The following is a 26908-nucleotide window of genomic DNA, read 5'->3' on the forward strand; positions in this document are numbered from 1 at the left end:
GCTCTGAGGCCCTTAAGGCCATAAGGGAAGAAGGGGAGAGAGTAATTGAGGGGCAGGAGAGAAGAGGGGCTCAAGGAGAGGTCCTCAGAGGGTGCTTTGAGCTACATAGGAGATCTTGGAGGGGCACAGAGAGGCAGTGGTACAAACTAGAGACCCACTGAAGCCTGTGAACCACTGAAAATCTTAACAAAGGAGAACACTTGGGAACCTGGAGTAAGCCCAGCTGATAGGTTGAAAAATTAACTGGGATTGGGGCCACACTGGTGCTAACTGGCTTCTCCCCAAACCCAGGAGAGCTGAGTGAGCAGGAATTTGTAGATTTGCATTTCCCAAACTTGCCTGCTGGGTGAACAGCAGGTTAAAAATACAGATCCTTAAGGTCCCTCCCCTGGAGCCCTGGACTGGGAAGGACCAAGATGGACCAGGAATTCAGATGAGGCAACTTGAGGAAAGCTCTCAGTGAATCTTCTTGTCTCTGGATCCTTTGTGAGAATGTGAGGCTGAATGCTCACCCTCTCACCTGTGGTAGGAGAGAATAGGGTCAATTTTGAAAGCATACCACAGAACCCCTCCTCCCCCATTCTCTAGACAGGACTTGGCTAGAGCTAAGCTGGCCTGCAGGACTTGTCAAATCTCCACAACAGGCTGACTCACGGCCATTCTGGTGAAAGAAAGAAGTTAATATGTTTGTGTCATTGTAAAAAGGATGGATGCAGACTCTCTAGTGAGGAGAGGGGACCAGGAATGATGGTCTGGATTATTTAACCACCTAAATAAATATGAACAATTAAATATAAGTATGGTGTGAGCATTCTTGTGAAAACTATGACGACAGGCAATGCCCATCTTTGAACCCAAGATCAGCTAACCAATACCCCACTGGTGAACACTTTGTCATAAATCACTGTTCCCACCTGTGCTCCCCAATAATAGGCAGCCTCCCACTCTTAGGTCTACATCCAAGAGAAATGAAAACATATGTCCACACAGAAACTTGAACACGTATGTTCATAGCAGCCCAAAATGGAACAACTCAAATGTTCAACAACTGATGAATGGATGAACAAAACATGGTCCAGCCATACAATGGAGTATTATTTGGCAATAAAAAGGAATGAAGTACTGATTCATGCCACAACATAGATGAACCTTGAAAACATTATGCTAAGTGAAAAAAGCCAGTCACAAAGGGCCGCATATTGTATGATTCCATTTATATCAAATGTCCAGAATAGCCAAATGCATAGAGACAGAAAGCAGATTGGTGGTTACCCAGGGCTAGGGCTGGAATGAATGGGGAGTGACTGCTGATGGACACAAGACTTCCTTTGAGGTGATGGAATTAGTGATGACTGTCAAACAACTCTGTGAATATACTAAAAACCACTGAATCATATACTTTAAAAGGGTGAATTTTATGGTACATGAATTATAATGAAGCTGTTAAATATATGATAACATATTTTTTATAAATCCAATATAAAAAAAATAGTAGGCAATCAGTCTTTAGCTATTTTCAGTATTAAAAAAAAAAAAATCATAGGTAAAGCTCACCACAGTGTCACATTTTGGTTTTCAGTTAAAAGTGTGACAAGTGAGCATGGTAACCCTGGTTAGTTCAGACTAATAATAAAAGCTTCTCTGCAGAGAGCTCTCATTGTGTGCCAGGCACTGTTCTGAGCACTTTGCGTACACCAACTCACGTGATCCTTGTAACAGCCGTCTCATGCAGTTTCTTACCTTCATTTATTAAGTGAGAAAACTGATCATTATTAACAGTTGCCAATGGCAGGGCCAGAGGATTTATCACTCACTCCAAAGCTATTCCAACTCTAAGAAAAAGCTGTATGCCTGCTGCTCAAATATAATGTTTAAAAAGGTAAAGTCATGACACTCTTGCAAACCAAATATGAACGTGTATCGAAGTGTTTATTTAACTCAATGACTGAGGAAACCCGTGGATGTCAAAACCAGTTCAAACAGGAAATCGGTGTGCAGAGATTTATATTCCCTTCCGACAGCGTTCATTTGGCTCACTTTAAAGGAATCTCTGATGTTGACAGATGAGGCACTCAGCAGTATGGTTAGCCGGTTTGGAGAGAATTCCGTTGTTACCTGCTGCCATGGCCTCTTTGTTCACAGGCCCATAGCGCAGCATGGCAGTGGCTAGGTAAAGAGGCCCTTGGACCCCCCCACAGAGCACATAGTTTTGTCTACTTGATTATTTAGAGTTCCTCTGCAGTGGTTTCCCTTTGGGGCGCCTTCACATGGAGCACAAATATGTTCAGTTTGTGCCCAGTCAGAGGGGTCCAGCCACACCTCTTTCCAAGATTTATTTGTCACCAGTCTTCCAATCCTATTCCTTTCAAGGCCTTCACCATCCAGCCAAATCATCAGCAACTGCCTGTGAATCAATGCAGATCTGTACTCTGGCCATCTCTCGCCCTAGACAGAGTGGACAATTACATATCTGGCTTGAATATCTGCCCACTGGGAGGATTTTTCTTCCACCCTGTCTACACAGTCACCCCTGAGTGGGGCAGTAATGCTATAGCTGTCCACTTTCAGGTACCAGCATATCATACAGACCCATCTGTAATCCAGGCTTAAGGTTTTCTCCCTCCATCATCTGGTCATAAGCAACCCCCTGGAGGCCATAGGCATAGAATGAGAGAGGAGGCTAAGCAACAGGAGACAGTGTTGCAGGAATTGGAGCCATCTGCTCCCACAATTTACTTGTACCTAATGGACCTGCCTGAGTTCAGTCTCATATACCTTTTCCACTTGATGACAAATTACTACTGAGCATGCCCCACCTTATGACTAGATAGATCAGACAACATCCAGATCATGATGGCAGCTCAAGCTTCATGGTCACCTGATATCCCATGGTTAGACATTCAGCCTCTACAAAGGCCCAGAAGCAAGCCAGAACCTGATTCTCAAAAGAATAGTTATCTGTAGAAGAGGACATAGATTTGCTTCTAAACCTAGAGGTCTGCATCCCTATTTGACCAAGTATCGTTGAATCTGTTGGATCATAAGACTCAAATGGTAGAGTAGCTTCTACTGTAGCCTGAATGTTCTGCAGAGCCTTCTCTTGTTCTGCTCCCCAATCCACCAGCCTGGACATGGGTTAAAGTTGCCCACTCAAATGTGGTGTGTGTTGCCTCCAAAATCCAAAATGACCTACCATGCATTGTGTCTCGTTTATCTTGTAGGTGATACAAGATGCAGCACTTCAATTTTCACCCTGAGTGGGATGTTTCAACAAGCTCCAGACCACTTGACCTCCCAGAAATTTCACTGCTAATCCCAATTTTGTAACAGTCTGTGTCCAATTAAGAGAAAGAAGCCATAGAGGAAAGAGATTAATATAGGAAGTATTAACCATAACGGGACTGGAGTAATAGGGATTGGCCAATAAAAAGTAAAGAGAACTCTAAGTAGTATAGAATGGTAGCTGTAAGAAACAGCCACTAACCTAGAGCGGAGCTTCTCCTATTATAGTGATAATTAAACTCTACTGTGATGGCCTGTTTCTTTGTCTCATCACAAGACCCTAGGGTTCTTGAAAGCAGGGACCACATGTCTTGTTCTCCATTATATCTCCAGTGCTAAGAGGGGGAGGCCTAGCACCCCCAAAGGCTCTGAATACCTATGAGTGAATAAATGAATGCAGCCAATATGGGCACTCTAGCAGCCCACAGAATTATCCTGTTTCCTGCTACATATGCCAGACCCAAAGAAAAGTATCTCCACACACCTGGATGCTTCCCTCCAATTGAGGAGCTGATGATCCTCGCAAGGAAGCCCCCAGTGGAGGCTTGTGTGTAGCCTTTGTCAACCTGTACTTAAGGGAAATGTCTAGCTGAAATTCTCATACTGTCTCCTCCAGGTTCTTAGTCCCCAGGCCGAGAGTTAACCCCAGAGTCGCACTCTGACCCTGATTTCCACGTGAACACCTGCCCACTGCTGGGCCTCGTTTTCGGGACCCACACAGGTGCAGGTGGGATTCCCATCAAAGGCCCTTCTTCGGACCTAGAAAAACGGTCCGCGCAGGGCGGGGCCGAGTAACTCCTCCCCCGGCGGAGGCGCGGCTGGGCCCAGAAAGCAGGCCTGGGCCGGACCCGCCAGCAGAGATTGGGTCAAGGCGGACGGGTTGCGGTCGCGCCCTGCGCGGCTGCTAACCGACTCCCTGGCGTACTGCGCCCGGGGACCCAGCACTGCCACGCTGCCACCGTCCGCGCCCAAGGCCGCCGTGCTGCGCTCCGTGGCCGCCCAGGTACAGAGGCGTTACCAGCTCGTCTGGTCCTGCTACCGCGGATATCAGGGAAATCGCGTCGTGCTAGTGGAACAGGTGGCGCAGGAGATTCTCCACGACGGCCGCGTTCCCAGGTGGGGCCATGTGGTGGCGCGTATTAGTTTCGCGGGGACGCTGCTGGAGAAACCGCCGCCAGGCCGCAGGCTGAGACTGAAGGAATGCGAGGCCGACGTTTCCCGGGACTGCCAAAGCCTCGTGGCCTTGCTGTGCGACTGGCTCAGCACGCGCTTGGCTAGAGGTACCAGGCGGTTGGGTGAGCGGGGCCAGGGAACCCGGGAGGGCCTGGCGGGGCGGGCATCCCGGGACGCGCCCCTGCGACGGGCACCCGGCGACCTAGTGGCCCCAGTCCCGTGGGCACATTCGTTTCAGCAGCGCTGGGAGGTTGAGTGTGAATTCCAGCTTTCTCCTCTTTTGGCGGAGTCAGGCTGGGAGAAACCGGCCTCTCTAGACGGCTCTCTTATTAAGCGGTTCTGAAGAACCGCCGCATGACTTGGGTTTGCGCTTGTCCACCCTCCCGGGTTTTAGGATGCGCCTTTGTTAGGTCTGGATGCTTTGCTCACGTAGAGATCATGTAGAGATGACTGGTAAAGTCAGCAATGGGGAGTCCGGGCCAGGTGGAGTCTTTCTCCTCCGCGGATTAAATGCACCTTTGGAGAGACTCAGACTCATTGACCCCACAGCTCTGCAGGCTGGAGAGCACCAGCCTAAAACATTAGAATGAAAAGCCACCCTTCTTGTCCTGCCCTCACACCGCTCAGGAAGAGCCGGGGACACAGGTGTTGGGGAGTGTGCACGGGAAATGGGTGGTGGTGCTGACACAAGGTTCCTTCTAATCCACTGCTCCCAGCCCTCGACTGGGAGATAGCCCGCCGCCCTGGCTTTCAGCTGTAGGTCATTTATCTCTGGTTTAGGTTGGAGGGGCAGGCCCTTAGCCTGCAGCTGATATACCCATCTATGGTCAAGGAAAGCCCCCCACCTTTCAGGAAGAGTATAGCTTGACTTGGGTTCTGAGCTAGACCCCTGTTTCTTTTCTCTCTTTTTTACTGGAGTTGAGTCAACCACTGCTGTGGCCCAGATTGTAGAATAAATACAGCCAAACTATTACAACTAGCCTTAAAAAACAAAACAAAACAAAAATCAAACAAGGAACTGGGGGACACACTGCAAGAAATTTAGCCTCCTGTTGGCAGATTCCTGTTAGACCTGAGGTGATGAATTGGGTTCCATTTGTGGAGGAGAGGTAGTATCTGAACCAGAACTTTGTATGAACAGTTTGAAGTGTTAGCATCAACTCCGGCATTCTTGGTGGTGGGTGTGTGTGTGTGTGTTGGTCTTCAACCATCTAGGCCTGTGAACTCTAAGAACCCCACTTGAGCCAGTTGTCTTAAGGCATTTGGCCCCTAAAGGCTTTCTGCACTTAAGGAGGAAATTGATGGGGGTGGAGGGTGGGCATTGTTTCTGTTCTCATCTTTTAGCTAATCAATCTTAGCTAAGAAATAATCTTTTAACATTAAGAAGCTAACATTTTCCAATTTGAGTAAACAGGACAAGCCCACTGCTCTGCCAGATGCAGTTAAAATGCTAGGGTCTGGACTGAAATTCCCTTCCTCTCCATTTTTCTGAATGGAGCTTTGTCTCAGGTGATAACTTTCAACCTAGTGATTTGACAGTTTCCCAAGTGGCATCGACTCTCCTTTGCTCAGGAAAGAACATGATATGCTCAGGAAAGAACATAATTCAGAGATCTTGCAGGTTTGCTTCCAGACCACCACAGTAAAGCAAGTCGTAATCTCTTTGCTGGTGAAGGGTCTTGTCTTCAATTTGTGTATTTGTGTAAAAAGGGAAAAACGAAAGTAACACCTGTGAAGTGCAACAAAGCAAAGCGCAATAAAACAAGATAAATTTGTAGTAGTCTTTCTTCCTGTTTGATTTTGAAAGAAGTGAGTTAAAAGATGATTATTCCTGCTATCTAAATGACAAAGTGAAGTGTCCCTATGTCCATCTATCCACCGTGTTGGAGTACCTCTTACAAATCCTAACTCATCAAAGGTTCCTAATTACAGGTTGCCTATTGGTCAGTATTTCCTTTTTTTACTTTTTAAATCCAGGAGTTATCTTACAGTTTCATCTTGAACCTCCTGTGTATTTTGAGCTTTCTGAAGCAATCTAATTCTCTTCTCCATCCTGCTTGTAGGAAGGTTTTTGTCGCTTCTTCATACCTGCACTGATACCATCTTGGAGAAGACTGCTGGTCCAGGTTCCTCTGCCATGTTTTACAGCAATGATCATGACCTATTTGTGGACAAAATTTTCGTGAGTTCCCAAATTGTTAACCCATTTCTTACTACTTACTAGGACCAGCCAAGTGAATCTGAGATGTGAAAGAATAAAACAAAGCCCCTTCTGAGACATTTTCAGCGGCATTCGTATAAGGAGTCCTGTGGTGACGATTCAGCCGGTGTTTTAACTCCTGACAAGTACTCAAAAGTGTTAGGACAAAGGCATAGGTGGCTCTTCTGAGAGTGGGGAAAATGGGAGTCTAAAGGCTTATTGCTCCAAAGACTTGTAAAATTTGAAACTGCATTTCATTAAATGGGAAACATGGTGCTATTTGCTACTTATCCCAATGTAAATTCTTGTCTCCTTTGTCGTAGAGTTGTGTCATACAGGTGTGGGTTTGTTTCTGTGTTTTCTGTTCTGTTCCATTGAGCTGTGTGTATTTATGCCAATACCATGCTGTTTTGATTACTATAGCCTTACAGTATAGTTTGATATCAGGTAGTGTGATACCTCCAACTTTGTTCTTTTTAAGATTGCTTTGGCTTTTCAGGGTCTTTTGTGGTTAATATTTTTAGGATTTGTTCTAGTTATAAGAAAAATACCATTGATATTTTTATAGCGATTTCATTGACTATGTAGATTGCTTTGGGTAATATGAACATTTCTTTTTTTTAATTAAAGTTTCTTGGGGTGACAATTGTTAGTAAAGTTACATAGATTTCCGGAGAACAATTCTGTATTACATCATCTATAAATCCCATTGTGTGTTCACCACCCAGAGTCAGTTCTCCTTCCATCACCATATATTTGATCCCCCTTACCCTCATCTCCCACTCCCCACCCCCCTCACCCTCTGGTAACCACTAAACTATTGTCTGTGTCTATGAGTTTTTGTTTCTCATTTGATTGTCTTGTTCTTTGTTGTTTTTGGTTTATATACCACATATCAGTGAAATCATATGGTTCCCTGCTTTTTATGTCTGACTTATTTTGCTTAGCATTATAATCTCAAGATCCATCCATGTTGTCACAAATGTTCCTATATCATCTTTTCTTACCGCCGAATACTATTCCATTGTGTATATATACCACAACTTCTTTATCCATTTGTCTATCGAAGGACATTTTGGTTGTTTCCATGTCTTGGCCACTGTAAATAAAGCTGCAATGAACATTGGAGCACACCTGTCTTTATGGATAAATGTTTTCAGATTTTTTTGGTAGATACCCAGGAGAGGGATTGCTGGGTCATATGGCCATCCTATTCGTAATTTTTTGAGGAACCTCCACACTGCCTTCCATAGCAGCTACACCAATCTGCATTCCCACCAACAGTCCTTTTTCTCCACAGCCTCTCTAACACTTATTACTATTTGTTTTGTTGATGAAAACCATTCTGACTGGGGTGAGGTGATATCTCATTGTGGTTTTTATTTGCATTTCTCTGATGATTAGTGATGTTGAGCATTTTTTCATATGTCTATTTGCCATTTGTATGTCCTCTTTGGAGAAATGTCTCTTCAGGTCCTCTGCCCATTTTTCAATTGGGTTGTTTGTTTTTTTCTTGTTGAGTTGCATGAGTTCCTTGTATATTTTGGATATTAGCCCCTTATCGGAGGCACTGTTTGCAAAAATCTTCTCCCATTCAGTTGGTTGCCTCTTTATTTTGTCAGTGGTTTCTTTTGCTGTGTAGAAGCTTTTAAGTTTGATATATTTCCATTCATTTATTTTAGCTTTGACTTCCCTTGCCTTTGGAGTCAAGTTCATAAAATGTTCTTTGAACCCAAGGTCCATAAGTTTAGTACCTATGTTTTCTTCTATGTAGTTTATTGTTTCATGTCTTATGCTTAAGTCTTTGATCTATTTTGAGTTAATTTAGGTACACGGTGACAGATATTCGTCCAGTTCCATTCTTTTGCATGCGGCTTTCCAGTCTGCCAGCACCATTTATTGAAGAGGCTGTCTTTCTCCACTGTATGTTTTTTGCTTCTTTGTCAAAACTTATCTGTCCATATTTATGTGGGTTTATTTCTGGGTTCTCAATTCTATTCCCTTGGTCTATGTGTCTGTTTTTCTGCCAATACCATGCTGTTTTGACTATTGTTGCCCTGTTGTACAAGCTAAAGCCAGGGAGTATGATACCTCTAGCATTGTTGTTTTTTCTTAGGATTGCTTTGGCTATTCGGGGTCTTTTATGGTTCCAAACAAATCTGATGATTTTTTTGTTCTATTTCTTTAAAAAATGCCATTGGGATTTTGATGGGGATTGCATTAAATCTGTATATTGCTTTGGGTAATATGGCCATTTTAACTATGTTGATTCTTCCAATCCATGAGCACGGAATGTCTTTCCATTTCTTTTGTGTCTTCTTCAATTTCTTTCAAAAATGTCCTATAGTTTTTAGCATATAGGTCTTTCACATCCTTGGTTAAGTTTATCCCTAGGTATTTTATTCTTTTTGCTGCAATTGCAAAAGGAATTGTTTTTTGTATTTCTTTTTCTGAGATTTCATTGTTAGTATATAGGAATGCAATGGACTTTTGTACGTTGATTTTGTAGCCAGCAACTTTACTGTATTTGTTGATTGTTTCTAATAGCTTTGGTGGAGTCCTTAGGGTTTTGTATATATAGCATCATGTCATCTGCAAAGAGTGACAGTTTAACTTCTTCATTCCCAATTTGGATGCCTTTTATTTCTTTGTCTTGCCTGATTGCTCTGGCAAGGCCTTCCAACACTATGTTGAAAAGCAGAGGTGACAGGACAGCCCTGTCGTGTTCCTGAATGTAGAGCAAAGGGCTTCAGTTTTTCACCATTAATTATGAGATTAGCTGAGGGTTTCTCATATATGGCCTTTATTATGTTAAGGTATTTTCCTTCTATACCTATTTTATGATGTGTTTTCATCATAAATGGATGTTGTATCTTGTCAAATGCTTTTTCTGCATCAATTGATATAATCATATGATTTTTGTCCTTTATTTTGTTTATGTGATGTATCACATTGATGGATTTGCATATGTTGAACCATCCTTGTGCCCCTGGGATGAACCCCACTTGGTCGTGATGAATAATCTTTTTAATGCATTGTTGCATTCGATTTGCTAGAATTTTGTTTAGGATTAGTGCATCTGTATTCGTCAGAGATATTGGTCTGTAGTTTTCTTTTTTTGTGTTGTCCTTACCAGATTTTGGTATCGGTAATGTTTGCCTCATAAAATGAGTTAGGGAGTACTGTCTCTTCTTCAAATTTTTGGAAGAGTTTGAGCAGGATTGGTATTAGATCCTCTTTGTAGGTTTGGTAGAATTATCTAGTGAAGCCATCTGGTCCAAGACTTTTGCTTTTGGGAAGGTTTTGAATGACTGATTCAGTTTTGTTACTGGTGATCGGTCTGTTTAGATTTTCCAATTCTTCATGGTTCAGCCTAGGAAGGTTATATGTTTCTAAGAAGTTGTCCATTTCTTCTAGGTTATTGAATTTGGTGGCATATAGTCCTTCACAGTATTTTTGGATGAACCTTTGTATTTCTGTGGCATCCGTTATAACTTTCCCTTTTTCATTTCTGATTTTGTTTATTAGTGTTTTCTCTTTTTATTTTAGTGAGTCTAGCCAAGGGTTTGTCAATTTTGTTAATCTTTTCAAAGAACCAGCTCTTTGTCACATTAATTTTTTCTATTGTCTTTTTGTTCTTTATTTCATTTAGTTCTGCTCTGATTTTTATTATTTCTTTTCTTCTGGTGCCCTTGGGTTTCAGTTGTTCTTCTTTTTCTAGTCCTCTAAGGTGTAACGTAAGGTTATTTATTTGGGGTTTTTCTTGTTTCTTTTTTTTTTTTAATTTATTGAGGTGACAATTGTTAGTAAAATTACATAGATTTCAGGTGTATAATTCTGTATTACATCATCTATAAATTCCATTGTGTGTTCACCACCCGGAGTCAGTTCTCCTTCCATCACCATATATTTGATCCCCCTTACCCTCATCTCCCACCCTCCACCCCCCTTACCCTCTGGTAACCACTAAACTATTGTCTGTGTCTATGAGTTCTTGTTTCTCATTTGTTTGTCTTGTTCTTTTGTTGTTTTTGGTTTATATACCACATATCAGTGAAATCATATGGTTCTCTGCTGTTTGTCTGACTTATTTCGCTTAGCATTATACTCTCAAGATCCATCCATGTTGTCACAAATGTTCCTATTTCATCTTTTCTTAACGCCGAATAATATTCCATTGTGTATATATACCACAACTTCTTTATCCATTTGTCTATCGAAGGACATTTTGGTTGTTTCCATGTCTTGGCCACCGTAAACAAAGCTGCAATGAACATTGGAGCACACGTGTCTTTATGTGTAGATGTTTTCAGATTTTTTGGGTAGATACCCAGGAGAGGGATTGCTGGGTCATATGGTAATTCTATTCGTAATTTTTTGAGGAACCTCCACAATGCCTTCCATAACGGCTGCACCAGTCTGCATTCCCACCAACAGTGTATGAGGGTTCCTTTTCTCCACAGCCTCTCCAACACTTGTTACTATTTGTCTTGTTGATGATAGCCATTCTAACTGGGGTGAGGTGATATTTCATTGTGGTTTTTATTTGCATTTCTCTGATGATTAGTGATGTTGAGCATTTTTTCATATGTCTATTTGCCATTTGTATGTCCTCTTTGGAGAAATGTCTCTTCAGGTCCTCTGCCCATTTTTCAATTTGGTTGTTTGTTTTTTTGTTGTTGAGTTTCATGAGTTCCTTGTATATTTTAGATATTAGCCCCTTATCGGAGGCACTGTTTGCAAAAATCTTCTCCCATTCAGTTGGTTGCCTCTTTATTTTGTCGATGGTTTCTTTTACTGTGCAGAAGCTTTTAAGTTTGATATATTTCCATTCATTTATTTTAGCTTTTACCTCATTGCCTTTGGAGTCAAGTTCATAAAATGCTCTTTGAACTCAAGGTCCATAAGTTTAGTACCTATGTTTTCTTCTATGCAGTTTATTGTGTCAGGTCTTATGCTTAAGTCTTTGATCCATTTTGAATTAATTTTGGTGCATGGTGACAGATAGCAGTCCAGTTTCATTCTTTTGCATGCGGCTTTCCAGTTCTCCCAGCACCATTTATTGAAGAGGCTGTCTTTCCTCCATTGTATATTTTTAGCTTCTTTGTCAAAAATTATCTGCCCATATTTAAGTGGTTTTACTTCTGGGTTCTCAGTTCTATTCCATTGGTCTATGTGTCTGTTTTTCTGCCAATACCATGCTGTTTTGATTATTGTAGCCCTGTAGTACAAGCTAAAGTCAGGGAGTGTGACACCTCCAGTATTGTTCTTTTTTCTTAAAATTGCTTTGGCTATTCGGGGTCTTTTGTGGTTCCAAACAAATCTGATGATTTTTTGTTCTATTTCTTTAAAAAATGCCATTGGGATTTTGATAGGGATTGCATTAAATCTGTATATTGCTTTGGGTAATATGGCCATTTTAACTATGTTGATTCTTCCAATCCTTGAGCACGGAATGTCTTTCCATTTCTTTGTGTCTTCTTCAATTTCTTTCAAAAATGTCCTATAGTTTTCAGCATATAGGTCCTTCACATCTTTGGTTAAGTTTATCCCTAGGTATTTTATTCTTTTTGTTGCAATTGCAAAAGGAATTGTTTTTTGTATTTCTTTTTCTGAGATTTCATTGTTAGTATATAGGAATGCAATGGACTTTTGTATGTTGATTTTGTAGCCAGCAACTTTATTGTATTTGTTGATTGTTTCTAATAGCTTTTTGTTGGAGTCTTTAGGGTTTTCTATATATAGCATCATGTCATCTGCAAAGAGTGATAATTTAACTTCTTCATTCCCAATGTGGATGCCTTTTATTTCTTTCTCTTGCCTGATTGCTCTGGCAAGGACTTCCAACACTATGTTGAAAAGCAGAGGTGACAGGGGACAGCCCTGTCGTGTTCCTGAATGTAGAGTAAAGGGCTTCAGTTTTTCACCATTAATTATGAGATTAGCTGAGGGTTTCTCATATATGGCATTTATTATGTTAAGGTATTTTCCTTCTATACCTATTTTATGATGTGTTTTCATCATAAATGGGTGTTGTATCTTGTCAAATGCTTTTTCTGCATCAATTGATACAATCATATGATTTTTGTCCTTTATTTTGTTTATGTGATGTATCACATTGATGGATTGCAGATGTTGAACCATCCTTGTGCCCCTGGGATGAACCCCACTTGGTCATGATGAATGATCTTTGTAATGCATTGTTGTATTCGATTTGCTAGAATTTTTTTTTTTTTAAAGATTTTATTGGGGAAGGGGAACAAGACTTTATTGGGGAACACTGTGTACTTCCGGGACTTTTCCAAGTCAAATTGTTGTCCTTTCAATCTCAGTTGTGGAGGGCACAGCTCAGCTCCAGGTCCAGTTGCCATTGTTAGTTTCAGGGGGCGCAGCCCACCATTCCTTGTGGGAGTCGAACCGGCATCCTTGTGGTTGAGAGCCTGCGCTCTAACCAACTGAGCCACCCGTCCGCCCCCGATTTGCTAGAATTTTGTTTAGGATTTTTGCATCTGTATTCATCAGAGATATTGGTCTGTAGTTTTCTTTTTTTTTGTTGTCCTTACCAGGTTTTGGTATCAGGGTAATGTTGGCTTCATAAAGTGAGTTAGGGAGTGGTGTCTCTTCTTCAATTTTTTGGAAGAGTTTGAACAGGATTGGTATTAGATCCTCTTTGAAGGTTTGGTAGAATTCACTAGTGAAGCCGTCTGGTCCCGGACTTTTGCTTTTGGGAAGGTTTGGATGACTGATTCAATTTCATTACTGGTGATCGGTCTGTTTAGATTTTCCAGTTCTTCATGGTTCAGCTTTGGAAGGCTATATGTTTCTAAGAACTTGTCCGTTTTTTCTAGGTTATTGAATTTGGTGGCATATAGTTCTTCATAGTATTCTTGGATGATCCTTTGTATTTCTGTGTTGTCCGTGATAACTTCCCCTTTTTCATTTCTGATTTTGTTAATTAGTGTCTTCTCTCTTTTTATCTTAGTGAGTCTAGCCAAGGGTTTGTCAATTTTGTTAATCTTTTCAAAGAACCAGCTCTTTGTCCCATTAATTTTTTCTATTGTCTTTTCTCTATTTCATTTAGTACTGCTCTGATTTTTGTTATTTCCTTTCTTCTGCTGACCTTGGGTTTCACTTGTTCATTTTCTAGTTCTTTAAGGTATAACATGAGGTTATTTATTTGGGATTTTCCTTGTTTCTTGAGATAGGCCTGTAATGATATAAATTTCCCTCTTAAAACTGCTTTTGCTGCATCCCAAAAATTTTGGTAGGATGTATTTTCATTCTCATTTGTTTCTATGTATCTTTTGATCTCTCCTCTAATTTCTTCTTTGACCCAGTCGTTCTCTAAAAGTATGTTGTTTAATCTCCACATATTTGTGGTTTTTCCTGCTTTCTTTTTGAAGTTGATGTCCAATTTCAAAGCCTTGTGATCAGAGAATATGCTTGGTATCATTTCAGTCTTCTTAAATTTGCTGAGGCTAGTTTTATGTCCCAATATATGGTCTATCCTTGAGAATATTCCATGCACACTAGAAAAAAATGTATAGTCTGTGTTTTAGGATGAAATGCTCTGTAAATGTCAATTATGTCCATTTCATCAAATGTGTCATTTAGGGCTGCTATTTCTTTACTTATTTTGTTTGGATGATCTATTCACAGCTGTCAATGATGTATTTAGGTCCCCTAGTGTAATTGTGTTTTGGTCAATTTCTCCCTTTAGTTCTGTTAGTAGTTGCTTGGTATATTTCAGTGCTCCCTGATTGGGGGCAGAAATATAGATGACTGTTAGATCTTGTTGTATAGTCCCCTTTACCATTATAAAATGTCCATCTTTGTCTCTTGTTATGTTTTTCACCCTGAAGTCTGTTGCATCTGATGTCATTATGGCTACACCTGATTTTTTCTGGATACCATCTCTTGGAGTGTCAATTTCCACCCTTTCACTTGGATCTATGCTTGTCCTTGTAGCTGAGATGTATGTCTTGGAGACAGCATATGGTTGGGTTTAGTTTTTTGATCCAGTCTGCTACTCTGTGCCTTTTTATTGGTGAGTTCAGTCCATTTACATTTAGGGTGATTATTGATGTGTGAGGATTTCCTATCATTCTATCTTTAGTTTTCTGGTAAAACTGTGTCTCCATTGTTTCTTTGCCTTTTTGTTATTGTCTATTATTTCTGTGTAGTGGTATTCTATGATTTTTCCCTCTGTTTCTTCTTTTTATTACAGTATATATTTCAGTTCTGGATTTTTTCTTGAGCGGTTACCATTAAGTTTATGTAAAAGAAAGTTTGATATTTAGAGTATTCCATTTTCTTCAGCATGCTTATTTTCTCCATTTCCATGTTCCGGTTCAGACCTTTACTCCCCCCCTTTTTATGTTTTGGTTGCCAGAAATTGTCCCTGTTGATGGTGGTCAAATAGCCTCCTTTAGTATTTCTTGTAGTGCAGGCTGTGTGTTAGAAAATTCCCTCAGCTTCCGTATGTCGGGAAAGGTCTTTATTCCTCCGTCATATCTAAAGGATATCTTTGCTGGGTATATTATGCTTGGCTCATAATTTCTCGCTTGTAGAGTTTCTGCTGAAAAATCTGACAATAATTTAATGGGCTTTCCTTTGTCGGTTACCATCTTCTTTTCCGTGGCTGCCTTGAGGATTCTTTATTTGTCATGGGTTTTTGACAGCTTCAATACAATGTGCCTTGAAGAAGGCCTGTTGGGGTTGAGGTAATTCGGTGTTCTATTTGCTTCTTGGATTCGAGGATCCAGTTCTTTCCACAAGTTTAGAAAGTTCTCATTGACTATTTATTTGAATATACTCTCTGTTCCTTTCTCCCTTTCTTTCCTTTCTGGTATGCCCATTATTCTTATATTGCTCTTTCTGATGGAGTAAGAAAGTTCTTGTAGAGTTCTTTCATTTCTTTTAAGTCTCAAGTCTCTTTCTTCTTCCATCTGTGTCTTTTCCAGGTTTCTATCTTCAATGTCACTGATTCTTTCCTCCATCTGGCCAACTCTACTACCTAAGCTGGCTATTTCATTCTTCATTTCTTCTATTGAGTTCTTAATCTCCAGAAATTCCACTTGGTTCTTTTTTAAAATTTCAATCTCTTTGATAAAATGTTCATGTTGTTCTTTGATTGTGTTTCTGAGTTCATTAAACTGCCTTTCTGTGTTTTCTTGCATCTTACTGAGTTTTTTCAGAACTGCAATCTTGAATTCTCTGTCATTTAAGTCACATATTTCCACATCTTTAAGTTCACTTTCTGGAGACTTTTCACTTTCTTTCTGAGCTGTCTTGTTGCCTTGGTTATTCATGGCAATTAATGATTTATTATTTCTCTTCCTAGACATCTACAGGAGTGGGTTCTGCAACAGGTTGATAGGAAGAGGGCTTTCTTTGTTTTCCAGTACGTATTGGTAAAATGTTTTATTTTCTCTCCGACTGCAGCCTTTTTTTTCTCTCTCACAGTGTAGTGTTATGTTTTCTCTGCACTATTCCAGCTTCTCACACAATGGGGGTATTCCCTGGAAGGTGGGCTTCTCCTCTGTTAACAGTTTTCCTGGGTCATAGGGCACCATGTCCGTGTGGGGATGCAGAGAGCTTTTGAAGTTCCAGAGCCCTTCTGGCACCAGATTCAGAGCCCACGTGTTTCAGCAGTTCTGTTTACTCCTGCATGGATCAGCCCCAATCGGTGGGGGCAGGGGCGGGGTGGGTTGTGACAGGTGGCCCAGAGCAATGGCAGCGACCACCACCACAGCCAGTCCTGCTTCCACAGCTCCCTTCACTTTGCCGGAATTAGTTGGGCTGTGAATCTATGTCTGCAGACCACAGTTCTCAGAACTGCAAATAATCTGTTCTTTTGCTCTGACACTGCTACTGTTCTGCTTCTAGCACTGGGCAGGTGGCAGTGGAGTGAACTCTGGGAGGATAAGGAGGGAGCGGCTAGTCTCAATGCCTAAGGCTTCCATTCTCTGTGGCAGTGAAGGCTTAAACCACTGTTTTCAGCCTTCTTCCCTCAGTCTTTGCACTGAGGTCTCTGCCATGAGCATTGGGTTCAGCCGTGTTATATGCTGTCCCCTCAGCCCTGTGGGCCATAAGCAGAGCCCTAGCAGTCTGAGTTCTTCCATCTCCTGCAGCTGCGGTAGTCCTGGATGCAGCGAGCTCGGAGCACTGAGCTAGGTCTGCATCCTGTGCCCATACGGCCCCGTCTCCGCACTTCTCCCTTCTCTCCTCCCCTGCTCATGCAATTTGCCCACCTTTAGGTGATTTCAGTAGTGAGCCTCTTCGTGTTGCCTGTCTGCTGTGTATGGAGTCCTTTGTGGAGTTATAGATGTTCAATTTGTTGTAAATTCCAGGGAAGATTTCCAGAGGCTCACCTCATGCCGCCATTTTGATGATGTCTCCATATGAACATTTCAATGATGTTAATTCTTCCTATCCTTCCATTTATTTGTATCTTCTTCAATTTCTTTCTTCAATGGGTTATAGCAATGTCTTTGCTAAGTTTAGATAAATGTGAATGAGTCATCTATCCACAACTTCATGTGCTACTGCTGACTAGTTTATCAAGGCAGTTGGTCAGGGGTGAAATGATAACAAAAGTGCTCCAAATACCAGTCTAACAAAGACTGGAACATTAGTAACTTTTATAAGGAATTCTTTCTAAATCCTTTGAAATTAAATTCCTGGGACCTCTCAGTTTCTAGAGTTAATATGAAGAATTTATTTTTCTGACTTCAATAAATTGTTAAATGTCTTCGAAGTTTTTTTTTTCCCACTTTTTTTTTTTTTTTTTAGTTTCAGGTGCACAAGACAAAGTAATACTTAGACGATTATCATTTATATCCCTCACACTGTGTGAACCCCCCTCCCCCCATCCACTATCCCTCTGACATCGCACAGAGCCATTATATTTCCACTGTCTCTATTCCTAATGCTGTACTCCGCTTCTTGAAAGTATATACATACATACATATATATATATATATATATATATATATATATATATATATATATATATATATATATATATATAAAATTATAGTTGACATTCATTATTGTTCAGCTTCAGGTGTACAGTGCAGTGATCAGGCATCTACATCATCCCTGAGGTGATCTCCCAAATGGGACATGTGTCCATTGGATACCCTACAAAATCTTTACAACATTATTGATTACGTTCCCCAAATTAATTTTCAAAACCCCGTGGCCATTTTGTGGTTACTGTTTTCTAATCCCCTCACCTTCCCCCTTATCCCCACCCTCCCGCCCATCTAGCAACCCTAAGTTTTTCCTCTATGTCTCCAATACTGTTTCTAATTAGTTCATTCACTTATTCTTTTCTTTAGATTCCGCATATAAGTGAGATCATGTGGTATTTGTCTTTCTCTGTCTGACTTATTTCACTTAACATAATGTTCTCTAGGTCTATCCATGGACCTTACCATTACCTTGTTGCAAATGGTAAGATGTCTTTCTTCTTTATGGCTGCGTAATACTCCATTGTATAAATGAACCACAGTTTCTTAATCCAGTCATCTACCGATGGGCATTTCGGTTGTTTCCATGTCTTGGCTAATGTGTATAGTGCTGCAATAAACATAGGAGAGCATAAAGATTTTTGAATTGGAGTTTTGGATTTCTCCGGATAGATACCTAGGAATGGAATTGCTGGATCATAAGGTAGTTCCATTTTCAGATTTTTGAGATACCTCCATACTGCTTTCCATAATGGTTGCACCAATCTGCAATCCCACGAACAGTATACAAGCGTTCCCTTTTCTCCACATCCGCGCCAGCACTTGTTGTTTGTTGATTTATTGATGACAGCCATTTTGACGGGGGTGAGGTGGTATCTCATTGTGGTTTTTATTTGCATTTCTCTGATGGTTAGTGAGGTTGAGCATTTCTTCATATGTCTATTTGTCATCTGTATGTCCTTTTTAGAAAAATGTCTCTTCATGTCTTCTGCCCATTTTTTAATTGGGTTGTTTGTTTTTTTGGAGTTGAGTTGAGTGAGTTTTTTATAAATTTGTGATATTAACCCCTTATCAGATACATCATTGGCAAATATATTTTCCCATTCAGTAGGATCCCTTTTTGTTTTATTGATGGTTTCCTTTGCTGTGAAAAAACTTTTTAGTTTGATGTAATCCCACATGTTTATTTTTTCTCTTACTTCCCTCACACAAGGGGATATATCAGTAAAAATCTTACTCTGAGTAATGTTTGTGAAGTTTCTTCCTATATTTTCTTCTAGGAATGTTATGGTTTCAGATCTTACATTTAAGTCTTTAAGCCATTTAGAATTTATTTTTGTATATGGTGTAAGGAGGTGGTCCAGCTTCATTTTTTTGCATGTGTCTGTCCAGGTTTCCCAGCACCATTTATTGAATAGACTGTCTTTACCCCACAGTACATTCTTGCTTCCACTGTCGTAGATTAAATGGCCATATAGGCATGGATTTATTTCTGGACTCTGTATTCTGTTCCATTGATCTATGTGTCTGTTTTTATGCCAGTATCATGCTGTTTTAATTACTGTAGCCTTGTAGTACAATTTGATGTCAGGTATTGTTATACCTCCCACTTTGCTCTTATTTCTCAAGATTGCTGAGGCTATCCGGGGTCTTTTATGGTCCCATATAAATTTTAGGATTATATGTTCTATTTCTGTGAAAAATGTCGTTAGTAGTTTGATAGGAATTGCGTTGAATATGTATATTGCCTTAGGCAGTATGGACATTTTAACTATATTAATTCTTCCTATCCATGAACATGGTATGTGTTTCCATCTATTTGTATCTTCTTTTATTTCTTTCTTCAGTGTCTTATAGTTTTCTGAGCACAGATCTTGTACTTCTTTGGTTAAATTTATTCCCACGTATTTTATAGTCTTTGGAACAATTGTAAATGGGATTGCTTTTTTAATTTCTCTTTCCGATGTTTTATTATTGGTATATACAAATGCAACTGATTTCTGAATATTAATTTTGTATCCTGCTACTTTACTAAATTCCTCTGTCAGCTCTAGTTTCTTGATGGAGTCTTTAGGTTCTCTATATATAGTATCATATCATCTGCATATAATGAAAATTTTACTTCCTCCTTACCTATTTGGATGCCTTTTATTTCTTTTTCTTGTCTGATTGCTGTGGCTAGAACTTCCAGCACTATGTTGAATAGAAGTGGAGAAAGTGGGCAACCTTGCCTTGTTCCTGATCTTAAGGGGAATGGTTTTAGCTTTTCCCCATTGAGTATGATGTTAGCTGTGGGTTTGTCATATATGGCCTTTATTATGTTGAGATATGATTCCTCTATTCCCACTTTCTTAAGAGTTTTTATCATAAATGGCTGCTGGATTTTATCAAATGCTTTTTCTGCATCTATTGATATGATCATGTGATTTTTATTTTTCATTTTATTAATGTGTTGTATCACATTAATTGATTTGCGGATGTTGAACCACCCTTGCATACCAGGGATTAATCCCACTTGATCATGGTGTATGATCTTTTTAATGTATTGCTGAATTCTGTTCGCTAATACTTTGTTGAGGATTTTTGCATCTATGTTCATTAGCGATATCGTCCTGTAGTTTTCTTTTTTTGTGGTGTCTTTTTCTGATTTTGGGATCAAGGTGATAGTGGCTTCATAAAAAGTGTTTGGGAGTCTTCCCTCCTTGATTTTTTTTGGAAGAGCTTGAGAAGAATAGGTGATAATTCTTCTTTGAACGTTTTGTAAAATTCACTTGTAAAGCCATCTGGTCCAGGGCTTTTGTTTGTTGGGAGGTTGTTGATTACTGATTCAATTTTCCTGGTGATAATCAGTCTATTCAGGTTTTCCGTTTCTTCTTGAGTTAGCCTTGGAAGGTTGTACGCCTCTAGAAAATTGTCCATTTCTTCCAGATTGTCAAATTTGTTGGCATATAGTTGCTGATAGTAATTTCTTAAAATTTTTTGTATTTCTGCAGTGTCTGTTGTCACTTCTCCTCTTTCATTTCTGATTTTATTAATTTGGGTCCTCTGTCTCTTTTTTTTAATGAGTCTGGCTAAAGCTTTGTCAATTTTGTTTATCTTCTCTAAGAACCAACTCTTGGATTCATTGATCTTTTGTTTTTTCTGGTTTCTGTTTCATTTGTTTCCGCTCTGATCTTTATTAGCTCCTTCCTTGTACTCCCTTTAGGCTTATTTTGCTGTTCTTTTTCCAGATCCCTTAAGTGTGAGATAAACTGTTGCTTAGTGATGTTTCTTGTTGTTTTAGGTAGGCCTGCAATGCTATAAATTTCCCTCTTAGGACTGCTTTCATGGCATCCCATAGATTTTGGGTCGTCGTGTTTTCATTTTCGTTTGTCTCAAGATATCTTTTGATTTCTTCCTTGATCTCCTGGTTGACCCATTCATTATTTAGTAACATGTTATTCAGTCTCCATGAATTTGTGTGTCTTCCAGTTTTTTTCCTGTAGTTCATTTCTAATTTCAGAGCACTGTGGTCAGAGAAGACAATTGGTATGATTTCAATTTTCTTAAATTTATCAACACTTGTTTTGTGGCCTAACTTATGGTCTATCTTGGAAAATGTTCCATGTGCACTTGAGAAGAACGTGTATTCTGCAGCATTGGGGTGAAATGCTCTGGAAATATCGATTAAATCCAAGTGGTCCAATGTATCATTTAAGGCTGTTGTTTCCATATTGATTTTCTGTCTGGAAGACCTGTCCCTTGCTGTCAGAGGTGTGTTGAAGTCCCCTACTATGATAGTGTTACTGTTGATCTCTGTCTTTATGTCAGTCAATATCTGTTTTATGTATTTGGGTGCTCCTCTGTTGGGTGCATAGATGTTTACTAGGGTTATGTCCTCTTGTCCGATCGATTCCTTTATTATTATATAGTGCCCATCTTTGTCTTTTAATATGTTCTTCATTTTAAAGTCTATTTTGTCAGACATAAGTATTGCAACTCCAGCTTTTTTCTCATTCCCATTTGCATGAAATATCTTACTCCAACCCTTCACTTTCAGCCTGTGTGTGTCTTTTGATCTGAGGTGAGTCTCTTGTATACAGCATATACAAGGGTCTTGCTTTCTTATCCACTCAGCCACCCTATGTCTCTTGATTGGAGCATTTAATCCATTTACATTTAAAGTGATTATTGACAGGTACATAGTTATTGCCATTTTTAAATTTGTAGTTAGTTTGTTTTCATCTTTCTTCTATTTACAGAAATCCTTTTAGTATTTCTTGCAATGCTGGCTTGGTGGTAATAAATTCCTTTAGCTTATTCTTTTTTGGGAAGCTCTTTATCTCTCCATCAACTTTAAATGATAGCCTTGCTAGGTAAAGCAATCTAGGTTGTAGGCCTTTGTTTTCCATCATTTTGAGTATCTCCTGCCACTCCCTCTTGGCCTTCAATGTTTCTGTAGAAAAATCATTTGATAGTTTTATGGGAGTTCCCTTGTATGTAATCCTCTGTCTTTCTCTTGCTGCTTTTAGGATTCTCTTTGTCTTTAAGCTTTGCCATTTTAACTATAATGTGTCTTGGTGTGAACCTGTTTGGGTTTATCCTGGTTGGAACACTCTGCACTTCCTGGGCTTGTATGTTGGTTTCCTTCATCAGGTTAGGAAAGTTTTCAGACATTATTACTTCAAATATGTTCTCAATCCCTTGCTTCCTCTCTTCACCTTCTGGTATTCCTATGATGCGTATGTTGTTGCATTTGATGTTATCCCATAGTTCTCTTAAACCATCTTCATTGTTTTTTTATTTCTTTTTCTTTCTGTTGTTCTGTTTGGATGATCTCTGCTAACTTGTCTTCTAAGTTGTTGATTCGATCCTCTACTTCATCTAACCTGCTGGTAATTCCTTCAAGTGAGTTCTTTATTTCGGTAATTGTGTTCTTTAGTTCTAACTGGTTGTTCGTTATGATTTCTACATCCTTTTTTATGTCGTCTCTAAGCTCCTTAAACATTCTTATCATCAGTGTTCTGAACTCTGTCTCTGATCGGTTGGTTACCTGTTTCATTTGGTTCCATTTCTGGAGTTTTCTTCTGTTCCTTTATTTGGGACATGTTTCTTTGTTTCCCCATTCTGGCTGAATCTCTGTGTTCGCTTTGATGTATTAGGTAGATCCCCTAGAGTTCTTATTTCTTGCTGGGTTATCTTATGTAGTATGTGTCCTTTATATTTGACTTGCACTACTTCATTCTTCTCCTCTGCATGTGCTCCAAAGGTGACTTTTGTGTTGTGTATATTGTCCTGTTAAAGAAGATTTTTAATTGCTTTTCGCTTGTGAGTAGGTGGGGTTAACTCCTAGGCTGACTAGTTGTGAGACTTGGCTCTGCCCACCACAGGGTGTTCTGCTGCGTGAGGGTTGACCGCTTAAATGTGGTTTGGCCTCTATGGGCTCTTGTGCCTGTAAAGAATTCCCTCTGGGTGTGTTACTTGTAGGTCAAACCCGGTAGTACTCTGGTTTGGTCTGGAGTTGGCCTCTAGGTATGTTGAATCTTGTGCCTCTTAAGCTGGGCCCTGATAGGGCAATTTCAGAACAAAGCAAATCATCAAGCACAACAACAACAAAGAAAAACTCAAATACATTCACATGTAAAAACAACGGACAACCCCCACTCAACACAGGCAAAGATATCAAAGATATAAAGACAAAACAAAACAAAAAGCAGCACCAGTCTTGGCTTAAGCCCACCAAGTGATCTCCAGGTTGTCCTCTGCTGTACCAAAGAGTCCCCTGCGTATTGTGCAGGCAGAGCCAGTCACCTGGTGCCCAGAGTGACGTTGGAACTGCAGATTTAGATGCGTGGGGCTAAGGGGTCTGGATGGTAGTTTTTACAAAGTCAGTGCAGTTTCTGCCCTTGCCCCACATATGCACACTGAGAGTAGCACCACCAGCCCTATGTCCGGTTCTTCTGAGTCTTAGGGCACTTCCTCCGTGTGTGTGTGTGTGTGTGGCGGGCGGGAGATTTCTGAGCTGCTGAAAGCGGGGAGCTGCGTCTGCTGCTTACTGCTGATCCCTGGGAGTGCCTCCGCAGTTGTAATTGCCCCGCAGTTGTAATTGTCCCACCCTAGGCAGGCCAGAAAGGGTGGGGGCTGGGGGTGGTGGGGTCTTCTCTCTCCCAGTCCAGCCGTGTTACACTCTCCCTGCAGGACAGAAAAGGTGGTGGCTGGGGGTGGAGGAGTCTCTTCTCTCCTAGCCCAGCAAAAATCACACTCTTCCCAGCCTCTTCCCTGGGTCATAGCTGCCCGCCAGTCTTCCCAGAGCCTGAGCCCTAAGGCTCCTCTGTAATTTGACACTACTCCTCAGTTCAGGGGCTAGCTTAAGTCTCTGGAAGGGCGGGGATAGGATTGGGAGGGGGAGGGAGGGGCCCAGGTATGGAGTTTGTGTCCTTTGTCTGGCCTAGGGCCCAATTGGAGGTATCAGCTGAGGTTATTGCCTCAAATGCTGGATATGCTGCCCCCTTGGCGGGAGAGATCAGCTGTGGGACACAGGGAAAGAGCCCACCTCCTGGGTTTTGTGTTCTCTGTTCCGTCCTGGGATCCCCTGCGTCTTTGCAGCTGCAGATGCCGGCTGCATTTCCACAGCTGCAAGTGTGGGCCGCGTCCCCACAGCCATAGGTGCGGACCGTGTCCCCACAGCTGCAGATGCAGGCCGTGTCTCCACTCTGCTCCCTTCCCTCTTCCCCTGCTCCCCCAATTTGCCCACCTGCATGTAATCCTTGCGCGAGTCTCTTAGCTGTTCTATGTGATGAGCAGAGAGTCCTTTGATGGGTTATAAATGTCCCGTTTGTGATAAGATCCAGAGGAGAACTCAAAAAGTGCGCCCCGCTGCCGCCATTCCTATGACGTCACTCCCCTCTTCAAAGTTTTAATGCATGTATCTTTCAAAAAAACAAAATTAGTTGGTTTTCCTTGGGACTCAATAACCCTTTATTTTAGTAGTAACTTGAATTGATGGCAGTATCCTTTTTTGCCTCTTTAAGTACAACATGTACAATTCTGGGGGTTTTTTCCATTACAGTTAATGTACAATATTGTATTAGTTCTAGGTGTACAACATAGTGATTAGTATAACTTACAAAATGTTCACCCCAATAAATCTAGTGCCCATCTGACACCACACAGTTATTACAATATTATTGACTATATTCTGTATGCTGTACTTTACATCCCCATTACTATTTTTATAACTGGCAATTTTTACTTCTTAATCCCTTCCCCTTTTTCACCTATCCCCCCAACTGTCCTCTCATCTGGCAACCATCAATTTGTTCTCTGTATAAGTTTGTTTCTGTTTTGTTTGTCCATTTATTTTGTTTTTCAGATTCCACACATAAGTGAAATACAATATTTGTCTTTCTCTGTGTCACGTAGCATAATATCCTCTAGCTCCATCCATGTTGTCACAAATGGCAAGATTTCATTCTTTTTTATGTCTAAGTAATATTCCATTATATATATAAGTACCACATGTTTATCCATTTGTCTATCGATGGACACTTAGGTAACTTCTATATCTTGGCTATTGTAAATAATGATGCAATGAACATAGGGGTGCATATGTCTTTTCGAATTGGTGTTTTGGATTTCTTTGTATAAATACCCAGAAGTGGGATTGCTGGGTCATATGATAGTTCTATTTTTAAATTTCATAAGAACTTCATACTGTTTTCCATAGTGGAAGGGCTGGTTCTCACCCAAAAGGTGGCAAATTCTGGCATAACCAGAGTTGAAAGGCTAAGGTTGGACTTATCAGTTTTGCTTATCTGCTCCCAAAACAGGTGGATAATCAAATAGTAGCTTCTGATTGTGCCCAGATGGACCAAGTGCTGCAGGAGGGGAGAGGCTATATTCTAAATATAGCAAAGCAAATTTTAAAAACAGGATATACTGTCCCCATACAGAAGTCCGTTCTTAAGAGATGCTTTTGGTAATCTTGCATTACATTTCCTGAACAAAATGAACATTATGGTGGTTAGGATATTGAAAGAGAAGACATTGGAGTCAGTTGTAAGACATTCGGAATTGTCAAAAACCAAACTGTGCATACTGAATAAAATAAAGGAGAAAGATGAATTTATTCCAAGACTTTCAGCCTGCAAGCTGGGAAACTCAAGGCTGTGGGAGCAATAAGTTTAACGTTCCTCACAGAATGAGGTATTTTTATGGGGTAAATGTGGAAGTTATTTGGCTTTTTCAGCTGATTGGTTGCCTAGTGCTTGTCTTCCCTATTTGGATCAGGGTAGCTGAGTCCAGGGAACAAGAAAGTCCAGAGATGGCATAAACAGACTTGGCATTTGGGGGTTGGCTGGTGTCCTTGACTGATTTCTGAGAAGAGCGATAACTCCCAGTAAGGTTAGGTTAAGCTTCCTTTATGAGCCTGCATTGACCTTCTCTGTTTTGTCCCTGACATAAGTGACTCCATTTTAGCTTCATTCTACAGAACTAAGCCAGTTGCTCATATTGACCAGTTCACTGCTGACGTGCTGGGTTTGGCTGAATTAGCTGATGAGGTCAATTTCAATGTTTCTGGCAAACTGGTCAAGATTACAGGCTGGAAAAACAGTTAACAGTTGTTCATGGTTCTAATAAATTGGTGATTGAAGTAGAGCACTCTATTCATGATGCTCTATGTGTTATTCACTGTTTAGTGAAACAGAGAGCTCTTATTGCAGGAGGTGGTGTTCCAGAAATAGAGTTGGCCCTATGTTAAGTGAATATTCATGAACATTGAGTGGTATGGAATCCTGTTGCATTCGTGTCTTTGCCGGTGTAATGGAGGTCATTCCATCTACACTAGATGAAACTCCTGGCCTGAATCCCATTTCTTCAGTAACAGTCTTAAGAAATCAGGATGCCCAAGGAGGAAAACCACAGGCACTAATGTCCCAAAGGATGGTATTTCTAACTTTTTGGAGGATGGTTGTGTAGCCCTTGGTGGGTTTCAGTCAGTGAACTCACTCTAGCAATTAAATCTGTCTGGAATAAACATCAGCAAATTGATGTAGGAATCACTCAGTAATCTGGATAATGGCTGCCTGGCACCATAATGGATGCTGATAGTGAGGCTAGACCTCCTTGTTGTTCCTTATTGTCTGGAAGATGGTTTCCTCTATGAATTCCTGGGCTCAATATTCCATTTGGCATTTGCTTGAAGTGTATTGAGACAATTTAGTGAAAATAGTAAATATTTGGTTTCAGAACAACTGTGGTGTCCCTGCAGGCCTTGCTGGCCACTATTACATTTGCA

General features: G+C 40.5%; 1 pseudogene; it reads left to right on the plus strand.

Moving 5' to 3' along the window:
- The first annotated feature begins 4901 nt into the window (after window positions 1-4901).
- On the plus strand, window positions 4902-26680 carry LOC117023134 (T-complex protein 1 subunit delta-like; annotated as a pseudogene).
- Window positions 26681-26908: the final 228 nt, after the last annotated feature.

Source organism: Rhinolophus ferrumequinum, chromosome 6, assembly GCF_004115265.2.
Source record: "Rhinolophus ferrumequinum isolate MPI-CBG mRhiFer1 chromosome 6, mRhiFer1_v1.p, whole genome shotgun sequence".
Lineage (NCBI taxonomy): Eukaryota > Metazoa > Chordata > Mammalia > Chiroptera > Rhinolophidae > Rhinolophus > Rhinolophus ferrumequinum.